The sequence below is a fragment of the Sabethes cyaneus genome, chromosome 3, assembly GCF_943734655.1.
Source record: "Sabethes cyaneus chromosome 3, idSabCyanKW18_F2, whole genome shotgun sequence".
In the NCBI taxonomy this organism is placed as follows: Eukaryota; Metazoa; Arthropoda; class Insecta; order Diptera; family Culicidae; genus Sabethes; species Sabethes cyaneus.
The window spans coordinates 66,999,701-67,017,677 of NC_071355.1; the positions used below are offsets into that span (position 1 = coordinate 66,999,701).

Consider the following 17,977-nt stretch of genomic DNA (forward strand, 5'->3'; position numbering starts at 1 on the left):
AATCCCGGTGAACTAAGGTCACATACTGACAGGGAAGGGGCACTCATGCGAATGCTGAATGTAGTAACGGGAATTAACCAACCAGGGGTGGCTTTTGATGGCTTGACGATTGCTCAGTCAAGTGGGCGGTTGTATTCCAGATTACGAGCGGCTCAAGACAAGGTCTGAGGCGGAACTGGTGACTGCATTAACAAACGTGGTGTGTTCCTTGCTAGTAAAACAAAACTAAGAAGGCAGCCCTATCACAAGACTAGATAGCGTGACCCTAGTGAGGCAACCTACCTAAGGCAAACTGCTACAAATACGGTTCAGAATATTCGGCATAGACCTAGACGACGAAACAATAATGACGAATGGAAACTCCGTATACTTTCGCAGGGTAAGGGAACTTCGCTAAATTTCGCAAGTGACAATCGGGTGCTGCTCGAACAGCTTTAACCCAGCAAACTCGGCATAGTAGCTCTGCAGAAAATCGCTCGCAAAGGATACCCGATCATGAGGACCTAACAAAATTATAACAGATCTTGTTATTTTATTATCAAATTTTCTAACAACAGTTGTTATTGATTTAATATATTTAATCATATTATAACAACCGTTAGTATAAATTAGCCTCCGTAAGTGTTTAAAATATCAAAAATTATAACTAAACTGCCTCTAATTAATACCTGATTCATAACAAACCGTGTAATGATTTTATCTTAATTGTAACACATTGTGTTAAAGGTTAATTGTCAACATTTCAAGATATTCCAAAAATAACACAGCTAATAAAGATATATTAGTGAGTATTAGTAGCTGTGAAGTGACTTATTTAATATACTTTGAAAATGATGATGGTAATTCAAATAAGTTTTGCAAGTAACATATTTTGTTATAAAAGTAATTTGCAAGTAACATATTTTGTTATTAAAGCGAAATGTGTCATTCTTAGAGGTGGAATCTATATAGCTCATTCATAACTCAATGTGCTACTTGTATCTGAATCTGTTACAAACTTGAATTTGCTTCCTAATTAGTTTATTTTCGATTTGTAGCATGATATGTTAAAAATATCAAAATGTGTTATAAAACAGATATAATCTTGTTATGGCCTCTTGATCGGGTAGAAGGTTTGTAAGATCCGCAAAGAAAAGGCCGAGTGTTACCAGAGCGTCGGCACTACTAATGAACAGGAAATGAGCAATGTTGGGCAGAATTCAGGATCTCTTGATAGATTGGAAAGCGATCAATGCGAGGATGTGTCTATTGGGAATACAGGGTACTTCGTTTCTTCAATTACTGTATCTTTAACGTGGGTACTGTCCGCACGTAGGTAGACCCGAGGACGAGAAGGAAGCGTTTTACGTGCGGCTGGAGGCAACGTAGGACAACTTTTCGTCACGAGACATCAAGCTTGTCATCGGAGATATGAACGCCCAGGTCAGTAGGGAAGAAATGTATACACGATAATAGGATCGCATAGCCTGTACAAACACAAACGATAACGGCCAACGATGTATAAACTTCGTAGCTTCCAGAGGCCAACGTACAATAAACCAAATAGACCACGTTCTCATAGATGGATGATTCTTCTCTAACATCGAATATATGTTCTTTACAATTCTCTACAGAAAAAAAAATAACTTGGAAAAACTATCTGAGTATTGCCATTAGGGAGCACTCTTTTTTGTATGCTACGAATTGCTCATACCCATTGATGGAGTTGAGCTGGGTTGTAAGACTGTGCCCAAATTAGGTACTACATGATTATTAAAAGCAACCTTCCTTCTTGGCATGAAGTTTCCAGAATATGGAGTTAACAGGTAATTAATACCTGGAAGACGCATGAGCTCCACAGGAGCAGAGCAGCACTTGCTGAACTTTCTAGTTCTAAATTGTAAAAGCAGCAAATGTCGGTTAAGACCTTACCAATTCTCTTTAAATGGTAAAGAGGGGGACAATGTCCGGTGAGGTGTCCCGTAATTGTGCGCAGTTCCCTACGCGTTAAGGTAAGCAATTTTTTAACTACTGCAGGGTCTGGGTAGATAAACTACTTAGCTTGTCTACAGCCCTGCGCTTGATACCAACTGGATGCTATTTCTAGCTTTTCCCAGGTCAGTAATCCGCTTTTGACAGCGGATATGGAAGTGCCCAGAAACGGTTCGGGACCAATGAACTGATGTGCAGATCCTGGTCTCGTTAGGCGTTCAGCAAGCTCATTGCCCTCGATTCCGCAGGGCCCAGGCACCTAGAATAATGAAACTTTGTTCTGGGGGGAGAGCTTAGGGAAAACTTGCTAGTTGGCCTAGGGATTTGGACAAACAGAGAACCACTTAAACACGATTCTGAGGAGTAAATAGAGCCATAAGGAAGACAGAAATCGTAAAGAATTAGTACAACTATTCCGACATAATGACACACTTAAGTTTTACAAAACAGTGAACCAAACTCGCAAGGGCTACACACCGAAAATTAACATGTGTAGGGACGATGAAAGGAATCTTATCATAAACGAGTGCAAGATGGGCGACAGGTGGAAGCAGTTCTTATATGAACTTTCCAATGCAGAAGGAGGCGGAATGTAAGTCAACCTAGGAGTGCCAATTGCCCAGCACCTGACCTTCAGGAAGTCAAGCGAGAAATCGGGTTGCGGAAGACCAATAAAGCCACCGGTAACGCTCGCCTGCCAGCGCTGGCAACGTGTCTATACTGGGTTATTAGCCAGATTTGGTAGGAGAAGCTACCAGAAGAATGAAAGAATGCAGTGGTTTGTCCCATCTTCAAAAAGGGTGATCGGGTTGACTGTAGCAAGTATCGCGGCATAACGCTGATGATCGCCGCCTACAAGGTATTTTCCCAGATCTTTTCCCTCCGGCTATCACCAATAGCTCAAGGATTCACAGGGAATGATTAGGCGAGCTTCATGGGGCACGTGCAACTGTAACAGATTTTGCAGAAATGTTGGGAGTATAACGCGCCCACACATCACATCTTTATTGACTTCAAAGCAGCATACGATACAGTGGATCGAGAACAGCTATGGCAAGTAATGCACGAACATGGCCTTCCGGATAAACTGACACGACAGATCAGAACAACATTGAATCAAGTGCTGTGTTTCGAGCGCCTCTCTCGGGGACACTCTCGAGTTTCTTTCGAGATGCGGCGAGGGTTGAGACAAGATGCATACTGTTCAACATCGCTCCGAAGAAGGTGATCTAACGAGCGGGTACCGAAAAGAGAGGCATGATTTTCACCACAGCATAGGCAGTCAATTCCTCGCAGATGATTTTGATATCAGCCCAGAACTTTGTGACGGCGAAAGCAACCTACGCTAGACTGAAAGCGGATTGTTGGACTCCTGGAGCAACTTCAACTCACATTTTTTCGTTTTTGCCGTCACTTTCACTCACATGAAAAGGTAGCAAGTTTAGCTTTTGAGAATCGAGTTCATTACACAACATCATAAATTCAATAGGTATTTTTGATATAGTAATTCTACATGTTGAATAATATAATCAAATGCATATGTATTTGTAACAAACCATAACATTCTAAATATCTATGTAAAATCACAGTGCAGAAAAACATGAAAATCGAAGTGAAAAGAGCGTATCTAGCCTGCACTGAGGAGTAAAAATATATGCATAAATGTAGGTAGGTATGTGTTTTAAAGTTTTATTGCAGCAGTGGCCATCAAGAATCGCGTTATCAATGATAATCAATGCGTTTCTACCTTCAATAAATCTTGTTGATCCGTAGTGAATTTTCTTCTATTACGTACCTGAAATAGAAAGAAAATAAAATGTTTTAGAAAACATAGCAATGAAACATTTCTAGAAAACATGTTATACAATAATGACAATAATAAGGTAGTGTAATATACCGTGAACGTAACCATATTCTGCGCAGTTAAGGCATTTTTATGGTTCCTCCGCTATTATAAGTATTCTAGAGTTAAATTGATAACGTTGATAGCAGCAACATGTAGTGCTACGGTCTATAATATATGGTAAAAAACATGGGAATTAAAAGTCGACCAACAATTGAGTATATATTTCGTTTTGTAAACTTATCCACGGTGCCTAATTCTGCGCACTCTCTTGCCCATGTTCCTAATTCTACGCATGTTTGTTCCTAATTCTGCGCATCTAAAAAGTAACAATAAACATGCATACCATGTAGTTTATGTCTTTATACGCTGAAAGCACATCAAAAATCCGACACTAGCCATTACCATGATTAAATCCATGATCTGGCCTTCTTGTGCTGTCCAGGTGGCACAGGAACATTATTATCATTTGGATTGGCTTATTTTAAATATTTTATTGTCGATAACGTGAAGGGCGAGATCATTCGGGTTTTCTCTATACTGAACATTATACTTTAGACTAATATTAACAATTGTGTTTTCATATAGAAACCACTTCCCCACTCCCTGACAGCTCAATGAAGTTCGACTGTCAAAAAAATCAGAAGACATGGTTCCATGAATTGGCGTTCGTAGGTTCGGACCCCGAGCCGTAACACAGGATTCCAATCAATGCAAGTTAAAGTTTCTACTTGAATTTCTATGCCTCTATACCTCAGCCATTTGGGAGAAGTTGCGTATTTTTTCACGATTTCTTCATAGGATACATTACTGCGCAGAATTTGGAACATGAATAAAAAATCTGTGCCTAAATCTGCGCACTACTGCATCGCATTTTTCCAACGAAAACAAGACATGCAATCACTCTTTTTGCCTAAAACATGACTAAAACTAATTATTCTTTCTAATTATGCTGGGTAATTTGATCATTGCAAATAATTTCGATCATAATTTTGATAATTTTCTAGAAGGTCAGTTTTAGCGTTGGCGCTAACGACGTTGTTTTCTGACATATAAAATACTTTCAGTTTCACTTTAATTTATTTCGCTGTCAAATATTATGGCCCTTTTGTGAATAATGGCGTAATATTCAACAGAGATTTATAAAAAAATAACACAATGGCCATAGTTATGCACAATGTTGAAAAATACATATATAAAAAATGCGCAGAATTAGAAGCTGCGCAGAATATGGTACGTTCACGGTAGATTCTTTTCAAGAATTTCATGTAACCAGTGCTATTTGCAATCTGCGTTACACAGATGTCGAATTGGACAAAACAAAAAAGATAAATTTTTATATAACTTACGAGCAAACTGAGGTATAGTTTTACCTTCCCGTGAGTCTATGATCATCTTCGTCGGTCGAATCATTTTCAATAAACACGCAGATGCTGAGCTGGCGACTAACCGAATCAGATGAAGTCCGATTTTCAACTCCTTTGGGATACAGGAAGAAATCAAACCGTTTACCACAGCACAATAACAGAAAAGAAAGCCCCAACCAAACGCGATTTTCCAATCGCTGAGATTCAAATCTCAACACTGAGACCAATCTCTGATTCTCGGATAAGGCCGAATTTAACTAAGCAAAACGGCAGTGGGGGTTTGTAGTTTGCCAACAAGAGTTTCCTGATTCGTAAGCAATTTTCATAAATCATCAGGAATCCATTTCCCAGATGACCCATAGATTGTTGCACCGTTCGGACAAGCGCATTCTTGACTGCAGCAAGCAAGGGCGGTTTCTCGGGGCGGCGGCTCTTTTGCCGGAACGAACGGAACCGGAGAACCGGGATCCGAGTGCCCCCGTATCGGAATGGCTGGTTGGCTGGCTGGCTGGCATAATCTGAACCCGCTATAAAGAACCAACGGAAGTCCTGAAATCCCTCAAATCTGAACGAAGCCAAACGCTTGTTTCAGTATCGCATTCCGCCGCTGCATTCTTCTATTCTAGCTCCCAAACCAGAAGCAGTAAACGTAGAGCATAATAAAATATGCATCTCTTTCGGATTTCCTTTCCATTTCTCTAGGGTTACTGTTGCCTGGGGTCAGCAGTGCAGTTCGGTTGCGAGTTGGATTAAGCTTTGTGTCTGTTTCATTTTTTTGCCCTAAAAAGATTTGCGTACAGATTTTGAATTGTGTGGCGTTGAACACTTTCGAAAGTTTTCTCCACATTTTTCAACAGCTAGCATTTTATTTGATTCTGATGAATGATAGTGAAAATTTATACTTTTTTAATATTAAGCCATTAAGCTGAACAAATAAATAAAATCATTTGATAGTGACAATAAGTTCTATTGTTTTCATTTCGTCGTATTGTGACACTGGCGGAAGCAAATGGTACATCCAGTAACAAAAAAAACTCATTAAACGATGTATCTCACTACAGTGTGATAGCCAAGTGCACTTACCGTTGCACCTTGCCCTGGTTTCCGCCTGCGTTCTCCTATTACCACTGCCCGCAACATGAATCTAAATTGGATTGAAACGTGCAGAAGAGCAACCACAAAAGTATTAAATTCTCATGCATGGAACTGAAATGAGAGAGAGATAGTCACCGCATAACGACCGCGCACACACACATACACACACACATGAATACACGTGACCTCTCCGAGCGAAGGATACAAAGCTTGCGGAAGGAACGGTTGGTGGCACAACATCCGGTACAGAGTGTCCTCCTGTTGCTACCGACGTTGATATTTCCCAGTGGGTCTGGCGCGCGGTAGTCTAGTGAGTATCGCTGTCGGGGACAGTGACCCGCCGCAGTTCACTTATTTGTGTCCGCATATAACCCGTACAAAAGCTCTCCAGCCCAGGACCAGAAACGGAACACGAGTGTGAGCGCTTCCTGTGCGCGTTGTTCGTAAGGCCATGCCATGAACCGCAGAAATAAAGGGAAAAATGGGAAAACATTTGATGGACAACATTACCGGTTCAGTTTTGCTCGTGTTGTTCGTTTCGAAATGCAATTTGGGTATCATTCTACAACAACTGGTTTTAAAATATGCTGTCACACCGAGTATGATATTAATTTCCGAGTAACTAATTAAACAGATTACTTTCGAAATGAGGGCAAACGTTTCCAAATCAACCCGCTCTGTTTGGTTAACATCTATTCACATATTTAAACGTCATGATTACGTACGCCGAAAGCAGTTTTCGTCTGGTTAAATCTTTCACTATTTTGCTTCAAAGGCTGCCAAAACATTCCAAACATCCTCCACTCGGGGCGGGCCTTGCCATCTACCGTCGACCGGCCGTCGCAATTCGTCACTCGTCGCTCGCTACACGGTGTTTCACACACCGGTGCGATGCGGTGCGTGGTGTGTGGTAGCGCGTTAAACCACACAGCACCAGCTACCAGGCTGCTGCCAGCCAGGTTTGTGGCACGAAATCTCGACGCTCTTCCGCCCGCATGCTCCCCCCGGGGACACACGGCAGAATCCTACCTACCAGACGGACATGTATTTCCTAACGATTTCGACGGTGGAAAACCCATTTCCTGCTCTTGACTACGCCTTCGCAGCACTTCTTCCGCCGCAACCAGCAGCCGATTTGAATTGCTTATTTTGGTTGCGTGCCGGTAACGGAAAGGTAACGTGAGCCGGAGTTGGGGTTGAACATGCAAATAAATTTATTCAAATTAGACCGTCGTCCGTCAGGACCAAGGCGGGTGGCACAATAGCGGAGAAGAAGGCAAAGGAGGCGCCTCGTTTTTCAACGCAACAAGGCGAGCGCATTGTTTAGCATTTCTTTTACGGGTGTGTCATATGTTTGAATAATTTGTCCATTTTATTTAACGTGTTTGAAGTAGAGCGGTGGGAGTGTTAAGTACAATGGTTAAATTAATCTTATCGTTCTTTTCAAGCCATCGACTAAAATTCTTTTGAAAGAGTTGTACGTTTTCGACTGGGTTGTAATCAGATTGTGAGTGAAATTTCCAAATTTAATGCAACTTTTTTTGTTAGTTAATTTATTTACAACAGGCATTTAACAATCACTAAGGAAAAATTATGCAGGATTGAAATTAATCAGAATTTCAGAAGTAAGGCCATTACAAATATTTTATAAAGTTTTGTCCTTCCGGTGTTGGGCAACTGAAGGGGTGGGAAAAAACAGAGATTTTCCACTCCACTCGACCACTCATTTTTGAGTTTTTAGACTGTAGAGCTCACCGGTAATTGATTTTATAAAAAAGATTTGATCCACCTAGTGGTGAAAGGAACCTTTGTTATACGGTCTTACATGCTGTTTGAGATAGAAACCGACACGTTTTGTAAACCAAAAATTTTTGGAAATTGAATAAGTTACAAAATTTGAACCAAATAGAAGCACTTATAAATTTTGATAGTTCTTTTTCTCATGAAATTGCTGAGTAAGTTGTTACTAATGAGGGTAAGTGCAAGTAAAAGTAAGTTGTAAGATGAAATATTATTCTTTAACATATACATTGCGTAGTAAAGGTCTAGTTTATAGGTTTTTGAACTATGTATAATTTCCTGTAATGTCATTCTATTTGATTCACAACAATAAAGTTTTCTTGAATAAATTTCATCAATTTTTAATAACCTTCGGTTACTCACGATGTTGTATTTTGTACACCATGTGTAGGTTTTTGAATGCCATATTGTTATAAAGTTATAAATCGTATATTACGTATATACTAACGTATATTCTTCTATAAACTTGTTATGAGCAAAATGTCGGAATTATTCAATGCATTGATAGTTTAAATTGTTAGGAAAATAGATTAGCATAAACCGACATCACAGAAATGAAGCAAGTAGCATGTGAGGTGTACTGCAATTGGCCCCAACTGAAATTTTCTCTCGTTTCTTCATACGGAAAAATGGTGTCTGTATGCAGCAAAACTACCAGCAAATGTAAAATGTTTAAAATGTATCCGTCTGTTAGTAGTCGAGTAAATCGGGGTCAAAATAAGGGTATTTTTTATAATCAAAGTTCTACAGTTCTTAAACAAGCAAACATAGAGCTATACCATGTTCAGCAAAGTTGTGTATTTTACTATTTATACAATTTTGTAATACATGAAAAAGTCATACAACAATTACAAAAAGAGCTTAAATAGAAAAAACTGATTTTACAAATTCATATGCAATGAATAAGATTTTTCTATCTTCGCTGAGTAAATAGAATGTTACTGTATTCAACAAAATTTCTTGTAATATGTTCTAAAATTTTGCAGGACACATCAATGTGTTATATTGAAACTGAAGAAATTTTTTTTTATTTCACTTTTAGGAGGATTAATCAAAATTTAAATTGCACCAGACAATAGAACTTTCAATTTCAAGAAATTCTTCCGAAGGTTCCACAAACCTAAAACCAAGTTTTCCCAGTCAAAATTCTAGTGCGCACGTCTTTTTGGCTTTGGGCCATTTTGCGCGCGAGTAAGCGTATTACAAAAGTAGGCGCGAGTGTTGGAGGGTTAATATCTTTTGATCGGCAAAACCGATTCTTCTGAAATTTGGCAGATATATTTGCAGCATTAAAATCTCTAATTTGATGTCAAAATAACTCAAATTAGATAAATCATCTTAGATGAAATCGTTATAAATTATTGTAAATTTCAATGTGTTGTATTCAATTGCTCATAACTTTCAAATTAAACGTCCAATCAAAAAACAAATCAATAGTGATCTATTAGGCTATGTTACCTTTCAAATGAGACTAATAGCGCCTAAATCGGTTTAGTCACGGTTTTTTAAGCATAACTTTTAAACTACTTGTTTGTTTTCAATAAAATTTACCCGAAAAATTTAGCGTTAACATGAGCTTTCATTCGATACCAAGATCGTTGAAATCGGTCATTCAGTTCCGGAGAAAATGGTGTCACGTAATTTTCACTTTTTCACTTATAACTTTTAAACGAAATGTCGGACCTCGAAACAATTCAATAGTGATATACACACACACACACACACACACACACACACACACACACACACACACACACACACACACACACACACACACACACACACACACACACACACACACACACACACACACACACACACACACACACACACACACACACACACACACACACACACACACACACACACACACACACACACACACACACACACACACACACACACACACACACACACACACACACACACACACACACACACACACACACACACACACACACACACACACACACACACACACACACACACACACACACACACACACACACACACACACACACACACAGACATTGCTCAGTTCGTCGAACCCTGTCGATTGGTATATGTGGCTCTCGGATCAATTTCGTGTTTTTCGACCAATTCCTAAACCTTTGTTATAGTATAACAAAGGTAAAAACGTATCGTAACGTAACGTATATCATATTATCAAATTATTTTTTTGCCTCTCGATTTGAATGACAGAAACTTTAAACATATTTTGCAATTTAATTTAGGTTCAGTCCTGAAACAGACATGAGAAAATTGAGTCAAAAATTGCTATAGTTTACTATGTTTATTGGCGACTTATTACACTGCTCAGTTCTACGCGTGCAGGGCGCTATATCTTTGCATATTAGTGTTGATAGGAGGAAATCCCAGCAAACATTTTCGTACGTATATCAAGGTAACAACTATGATATATGTACCGATATATATCTAGAAAAATCGCATTCGATGCACGAAACCAGCATATGCGTACTGTTTTGGAGGTGATATACGCACTGCAAATTATATGAAAACAATTCACATTCATAAGTATTTGTATATGATGAAATCCGATTCAACATGATTAGTTCCATAGTACTATACAAGTCTGTGACGAAAATCGTATGTGAATCAGTTACTATCATTTTGTACGAATAAATGTAAACTAGGGTGCGCTTTATTAAGCTTTATGTCCGATTTCGAGTTTGTTTAGCGATATTTAAGATGATTTTCACACATTATTATACGATTTGTGGTTTGCTGGGATGCTTATCAACTTAGGGATTATATTGGCACACTTCACCGTGTCTGATTTTTATTTTAATGTATAATAAATTTAAGTTTGTCACGAGGTTTTCAAGCCACTGTAAATCTCGCATGTGCATAATATTTCTCGATATAAATTTTCAAACTATGGTTCATTATGTAGTACCATTAACATTATATTTCATTTATAAAAAAGTTGTATTTTTGATCTAAATTTTCTTAATTACTAGCTTCACTAGTATTTTTCGACTGAGATGTAATTATCGAATGATTGGGATTTTGGCCGTTCAGTCATTAAATTTTAGTAGACGTTATATTTGCCTTTTTACGCCAACGTTTCGACCCGGATTTGGATCTTCATCAGGGTTTCTACGAACGGGTACTTTTATTAACTGTTGTTATCTGGGTTATAATTTGTTTGTTACTTACAAAGTGTTAAAAGGCAAACATAACGTCTACTAAAATTTAATGACTGAACGGCCAAAATCCCAATCATTCCTGAATTACTAGCTTTACACGAAAATTTCCGAATATCCAGGTTAGTCTCATACAACCGGTGCTTACATACTGAGAATCTTTTCGTATGGTAATTTAGCATCGTTTGCTTTCGTGTCTCGCTCGTTGCATTTTTCCGACAGCGGTTGTTTTAGGACGCCACTCTGAATTAATTTGAGCACACTTAGCAATGGTGCGTTTACAAACTGGAACTTTTATTAAAATCTCATAAGCGTGCATTTTAATCGTAAAATCCCTAGGTTACCTAGGAACATCGCGCGTTATTTCTTTCATATGATTATCAAATATCAAAAGCTTGATAGCTTTTATACAGCTTCCTAATAAAGTAGTCAGAGTTTTTAAGCAAGTTCTATGATCGAAGGATGCCAAAAGGTATCTCGCGCAGTCAATGTTTTCGATTTAATTGCCAAAATAAACCCGTTTGTCTCAGGACAGCTATCGTGCATAGCAACAAATGTCTATCGGTATTTAATAACTGACCGCGCGCGATTTCGAACGAATCGAATATGTTGATAGCACATAACTTCCGGTGCGGTAAACTGATTTCTCATAGTCCTTTTCCTATATCAGTATGTCGGATCTCCACTACCTGTTTCGCAATGGCCACGTAACCAAAAACGTCCTCAAATCGTACGCGAGCTCGAATGACAGTGATCGCACCACCTGCCTCGGTGGATCCAGATCAATTCCTTTCTACTAACAACAACTCCTTCCTGTGACACTTGTGGATGATGCAGAGGATTCCTCGGTCTCTAGTAGCAGCAAGTGTTGCACTAACATTCCTTTCCCTCCCAAATTGACCTGCATGGGCGTGGCCAGCTTTGCTATTGATCATCACAAAGAATTAGATCACCAGAAAATGCACACTGATAATGATCTGCTACTCCCAAGCATCATTCTGATGGCTCTTTGTGCAATCTCAGCTGACCTAGATCAATCGCGGGCAACTCACGGGCGGTCAAACTATGCTATGCTAATTACACTGCTCAGTTCTGCCTATAAGGTGCTTTCCCGTATTTTGTTCTGTAGGCTGACCCCGTTAGCGGAGTCTTTGGTCGGCGAGTAGTAAGCTGGTCTTCGTCAGGGTCGCTCCAGACGGATCAGATATTTGCCCAGCGTCAGTTACTAGATAACTTCCGGGAGTACAACATACCGGCTTATCATTATTTGTGGATTTTAAGGCGGCGTACGGTTCGGTCAGACGAAATGAGCTGTGGCAGATAATGCTAGAACATGGTTTACCAACAAAACTAATTACGCTGATTCGTGCAACGCAGGATGGGTCAAAATCATACGTCAGACAGACTCGCCATTAACATGGCTGCTGGTAGGGAACGTGGGATTCCAAAAGGTGTTGGAGCCGAGATGGAGTTGGAGAGGAAACGATATGAAGTAGTGGAGGAATTCACATACCTTGGTACGCTCGTGACATGTGACAACGATGTAGCCCACGGAGTGAAACGAATTACAGCCGTGAATCCGTTTTTCTATGTATTACGTAACCAGCTGAAGTCCCGTAGTTTGCAAACTCGCACAAAACTGGCGCTCAACAGAACACTACTGCTCCCGGTGGCTCATTACGGGCATGAATCATGACATGTAAAAGCATCAAACATAGCCACATCAAATAAAATAAAGCGATTATCCGCGATCTCATTCCACATGTACGAAAGCACGGTTTTGCCTTTCTACTATATGAAAATATAGTATAAAGGTATAGGAATCACTCGAAAAACCGTAAATCGAAAGAAAGCCTAGCGGGACGAGTGTCATATACCATTCGACTCAGTTTCGAAAACTGAGCATTTTCTGTGTGTGTGTGTGTGTGTGTGTGTGTGTGTGTGTGTGTGTGTGTGTGTGTGTGTGTGTGTGTGTGTGTGTGTGTGTGTGTGTGTGTGTGTGTGTGTGTGTGTGTGTGTGTGTGTTTGTGGCTGGACCGATTTTAATGATCTTAGTGTCAAATGAAAGGTCTAGGTGTCCCATTGTTCGCTATTTAATTTCATACTGATCGGACTTTTGGTTCAAAAGTTATGTATAAAAATACGAAAAATATGGGACTTCATTATCTCATGGGTCCCTTAACCGATTTGAACAAAATTGATTGCATATGAAAGGGGAGTCTTTCAGAACCTTAAATTCAAGATTTCACGACGAATGGGCTTGTGGTTTGAAAGTTACATAAAGAAATGTGGAAAAAATGTATTTAAAACTGTTTTTTGTTACATATAAGCATTAATTCAAAGGGAAACATCCTACAATTTATTATCATTTGAAAGTTACTGTTGAGATCTATCAAACGAAACCAAGTTACTGAAAATCGGACGTTTTATTCAAAAGTTATTCAAACTTTGACACTTAAGCACCGTATATTAAATCGTTCAAATGTATAAAATCGAAATAAATGAATTAAGGGTCGATTGAATTCAATGTATGTGTTATGTATGTGTATGTATGCATGCATGCGTGTATGTATGTATGTATGTATGTATGTATGTAAGTATGTATGCGTGTATGTTTGTATATGCGATTTGCAATTTTAAAATTTGCATAGAAATACAAGAAGAGTGAGAAACATTTCAATTGTCATTTTCTTTACTTGCTGTTACTCGCAATCGGACGAGCAAAGCAAAAAGCGAAGAAAAGTATTTCAAGCATATTGGTATAGTGGTGTATAGTATTGAAAATACTAATGAGTTGATTTTCCTAAATAAATTTATACCAATTTCAAACAAATTTTGCGCATCAATAGACGCTTTTCCAATCAATAGGTGCTAGAGTTTAGAAATTTTATATGAAAAAGAGGAAGAAAAGGTTACTAATAATTCTGTAAGATTTGTTTTCGCTAGGGACACTTTAAAAGATAATAGTCATGTGTCATGTATCATGTTTTAATAAATAAATGAATATGAGTCCACTCATAACAGCTAAAATAACAAGCGCCGGAAATAACATTGATCATATTCCCCATCCTCAAACATGTTTATGGCGCCGCTTTTGTTTATTTGATCTCATCGTTTCCTAAAACATCTAACGGGCAATAACGTATAAACGATTCGATCAAGCTAATGACTATTTTTTCATTAAAGTTTATTCAGAAGAAGCTCAAGTTTTGATTTTCATGCAAAAATAATTAACTGAAAGAGCGCCAACTAAGAAAAAGTCCAATTTCTCTTTTTCGTTTTTCATATCTAATGCTCTACTCAGTTATTTTTCAAATTCAGTTTTTTTGGATATGGAGTTTGAAAAATAAGGAACGGATATTTAAAAATATAGTCAAGTTAATTATAGATGTTCCTGAGAAATTAAAAAATAATTATTGCGGCAGTAGAAAGGCTAGGTCACAAAGCTAGGTGGATTAATTCGGGTTTTCTCTTAAGCTTTTACCACTGCTTGGTATGGTACAGTATGGTATCTAATTGATATACTGTCATACTCGATGATTCATCACAAAAACGGCATTAACGGCATGTTTTTCACATACATTGCAAAATACAAAACAGGGGTAGAATGCACCACAGCGGGATCGAACAGTTATAAAATATTTTTAATTTGCAGTACATCTTTTGTTTCAGATTATTTATAAAAAATGTAGCAATATTATGTATTATGTATGGGTATTGGAGCAGACGAAGGATTCTTTCACCCGAAATATGCGACTAATCACATGGTTTGAAGAGTGGTACCGTAATTTTCAGTCATTTTATTGTGTCTTCGTTGGTACAAACGAGAAGTAGGTATCCGTTTTTAAGCTTGTAACCCCTGAACTTCAGGATTTCATTGTGGGTAACCGTTAGCCAATCCACTATACTAGCCATAAGCAATAACTTATCAATACGCGAAGTTATTGCAAGGCCAGAAGCCTTCACCATCTCACTACATGAAACCCCTTTATGGGATTTGAACACCGAAATGACGGTTCGTGATTTTTGTGCACCATAGCTTTCTTGACACTCGGACCTTTAGCGCACGTATTTAGCGACACAGTTCTCGTCGATCTACTTGTACTGCATTAGAGAGTATTGCGGTTGCTGTTCGTCAGAAAGAAGAGCCGTGTTCCTGGCCTTATCGTGTTCGTATCCCTCGTTCAAATGCAGTTTGTACCGCCTTTTATTTTGCTGAGCCGCTTGAGTGCACCACGAAATAACTTCTATTGTTCGGTGAACTCAAGAAGAGACTGGAGAAGGACAATGAGTTGCTGTTGAGGTTAAAGATGTTCTCTAGCTCTTGATGCGCGGGAATTGGAAGAAAAAACATAAAATGCTTGTAGAAGTTTATGACCATAACCCAAGCACCAATTTGGGATTGATTACACTCTTATCATGCCAATTATGACAAAAATTGGTCATGAAAATTGTAACAAGAGTGAAACACTGTGAAGGTAATGTAGTATAATGTGCCCCCCTTAAAAGTAAATGGATATAATTTAAAAGGGCTTCCCAAGATTAACATTATAACTACGAATATATGTCAATGAGTTGAAAACCAATTGCAACTGTTTACTTCCCTTAATATTGTAGAATAAAAATGCTACGAATTATTTAAAAACGGAGTCTAAAATTTGGGTTTCTCGTCTATGCGGGCAATATGCCCCAGCTGCAGTATATTACGCTACACGTTGTGTTTAAAGTAATTGTGCAATTGATATGCCGACTCTATTTTGTAAAAAGTGAAACTTTCTTAGTTATTGTCAAAATATTGTATTTTCATATAAATTAAATCTCGTGTCGGTCTCCTGGGATAACTTTTTTTTCTGCATGGGGCATATTATACTGCAAGTAGGGCATATTGCCCCGCTTAGTTAAGTAAACTGCAATTTACCTGGAATTTAGACGAGGATGATAAATTATTCCTAGCACTTTTATTCTATAATATTAACTGAGGCTAATAGTGGCAATAGAGTGTCATTTATATCTATTCATCTGTATTAATATTGCAGATGTGGCAATGGGGCATATTGCACCGTCGCAAGTGGGGCATATTGGCCGCATGCAAGATGGCGGGAAAAATATCAAATAATTAAGCAAACTTAGCGTTTCTCACCGGTTTTTCGCCAGAGATAATGTTTTAGAGCTTCACTTTACGCAATCGAATCGCAACAACAGGATATTTGCAGATTTTAACCACAAAAAAGCTTACGAAAACGACGCAAAAAATTACATCGAAAGCTGTTAAAAAACAAATTTATTTTTCTTTTGGGTTGGCAGCCAGTGACAACTGTCAAAGTTGCATAGTATTTTATTTTATTTTATCATGGTATTTTAAGATTTCTCATTAGTTTTGCATTTTAATTTGTGTTAGTTTAGGAATAAACGAACTGGGGCGTATTGCCCACCTGTGCCACATTATACACATGTCCCCTACTTAGGAATACTTCTAGTGATAAATCGGGTAGGTTTCGAATGATGATTTTAGTATTGAAGACGAACCCCGAATGGAGGCATTGGAGGTGATAAAGATCTGAGTCAAAAGCAAGGGTAGCTTGCTTCGCAATTATTAGCAGTGACACAATGAGCAGTTTCTGTGGCATGTTTTAATTTTAGCAAATGGATCAAATATTTTGTACTTCCAGCGCACTTAGTTTTGCAGAAGGTTTCGCGCTCCTGGTTGCATGATCGCAATGATCGCTTTATTGATGCTTCCGTCTTGGAACCCGCGGGAACAAACCACTTCTTTCACTCTGACTGACCTCGATAATTAGTAAGAAATCTTAAACGCAACTAACAAAACGACGAATATTGGAGACTACACAAATTATTTTATGTACACTATTAGACCTGACCGTTGCTTTGGCGGTTACATATCATTCATAAGTCTAATTTTCCGTTGACAAAATTAATAAGCATGGTGCTCATTTCCCTGAAGCAAGAAAAATCAATTTGCATTTTGATTGTAATATGCATCAGGGGAAAATCCATTACAAAATAATGGCTACCCGAAAGCTATCATTAGTAAACGCGATGGCTTCCGTGGTGATTTGTCGATGTGGGAAACATTCAACAAGGTAAACATTAACTTCACGAACTAGAGCGCTGTACTCAATCGACCTGGTGCCGTGCTAGAATGGTGGCAGCCACTTTCATTGCCGTCAGCCGTATAATGAAAAGGAAGAGAACAAGGAACAGCGAATTTTCATTCCTCCACGAAACCGTTACTCTTATTCTTACGTCACAAAGCTTGGCGGCGGCACTGCGGTGGCGTTTTGGCAACGTGTGAGATCTTTAGGTTGTTGTTGTTGTTGTTAGTTCCTTTCGTCAACAGCGTCGTCGGTACGGATTCCCTGAGTACGGAAAATTATAAGACAATTCGAAGCGTATACTTTCCAACATACGTAAAGACACGTTTACGATGGTAGTTATTTTCAGCCTTTCCTGTGCTGTCCTGTGTTGCCTGCTGCAGGGGCAAGTGGCATAAATGCTCACTCGTAGATCAGCGTCCTTCTGGCTAGCATCACTCCAACCAACAGCAGCCAGCTCTTTGCTAGACCTCGCAGTTGTAACAATAATGAGGCACTAAAAGCTTTCTAATGTTGCCATAATTCTGTTTGTAGCTTTTCCGGGTTCCACAACGAGAATGTATGTGGCTGCCCTCGCTACTTCTTTATTATTGCAATAAAATATATTCCAACTTGCGGCTG

At 38.7% G+C, this 17,977-nt stretch overlaps 1 protein-coding gene across 2 annotated transcripts in view; it reads right to left on the reverse strand.

Annotated features, from left to right (window-relative positions):
- Positions 1–17,977, reverse strand: part of LOC128743883 (furin-like protease 2) — an 803,052-nt gene that overhangs the window by 309,702 nt on the left and 475,373 nt on the right. The gene's annotated exons all lie outside the window — the stretch shown is intronic.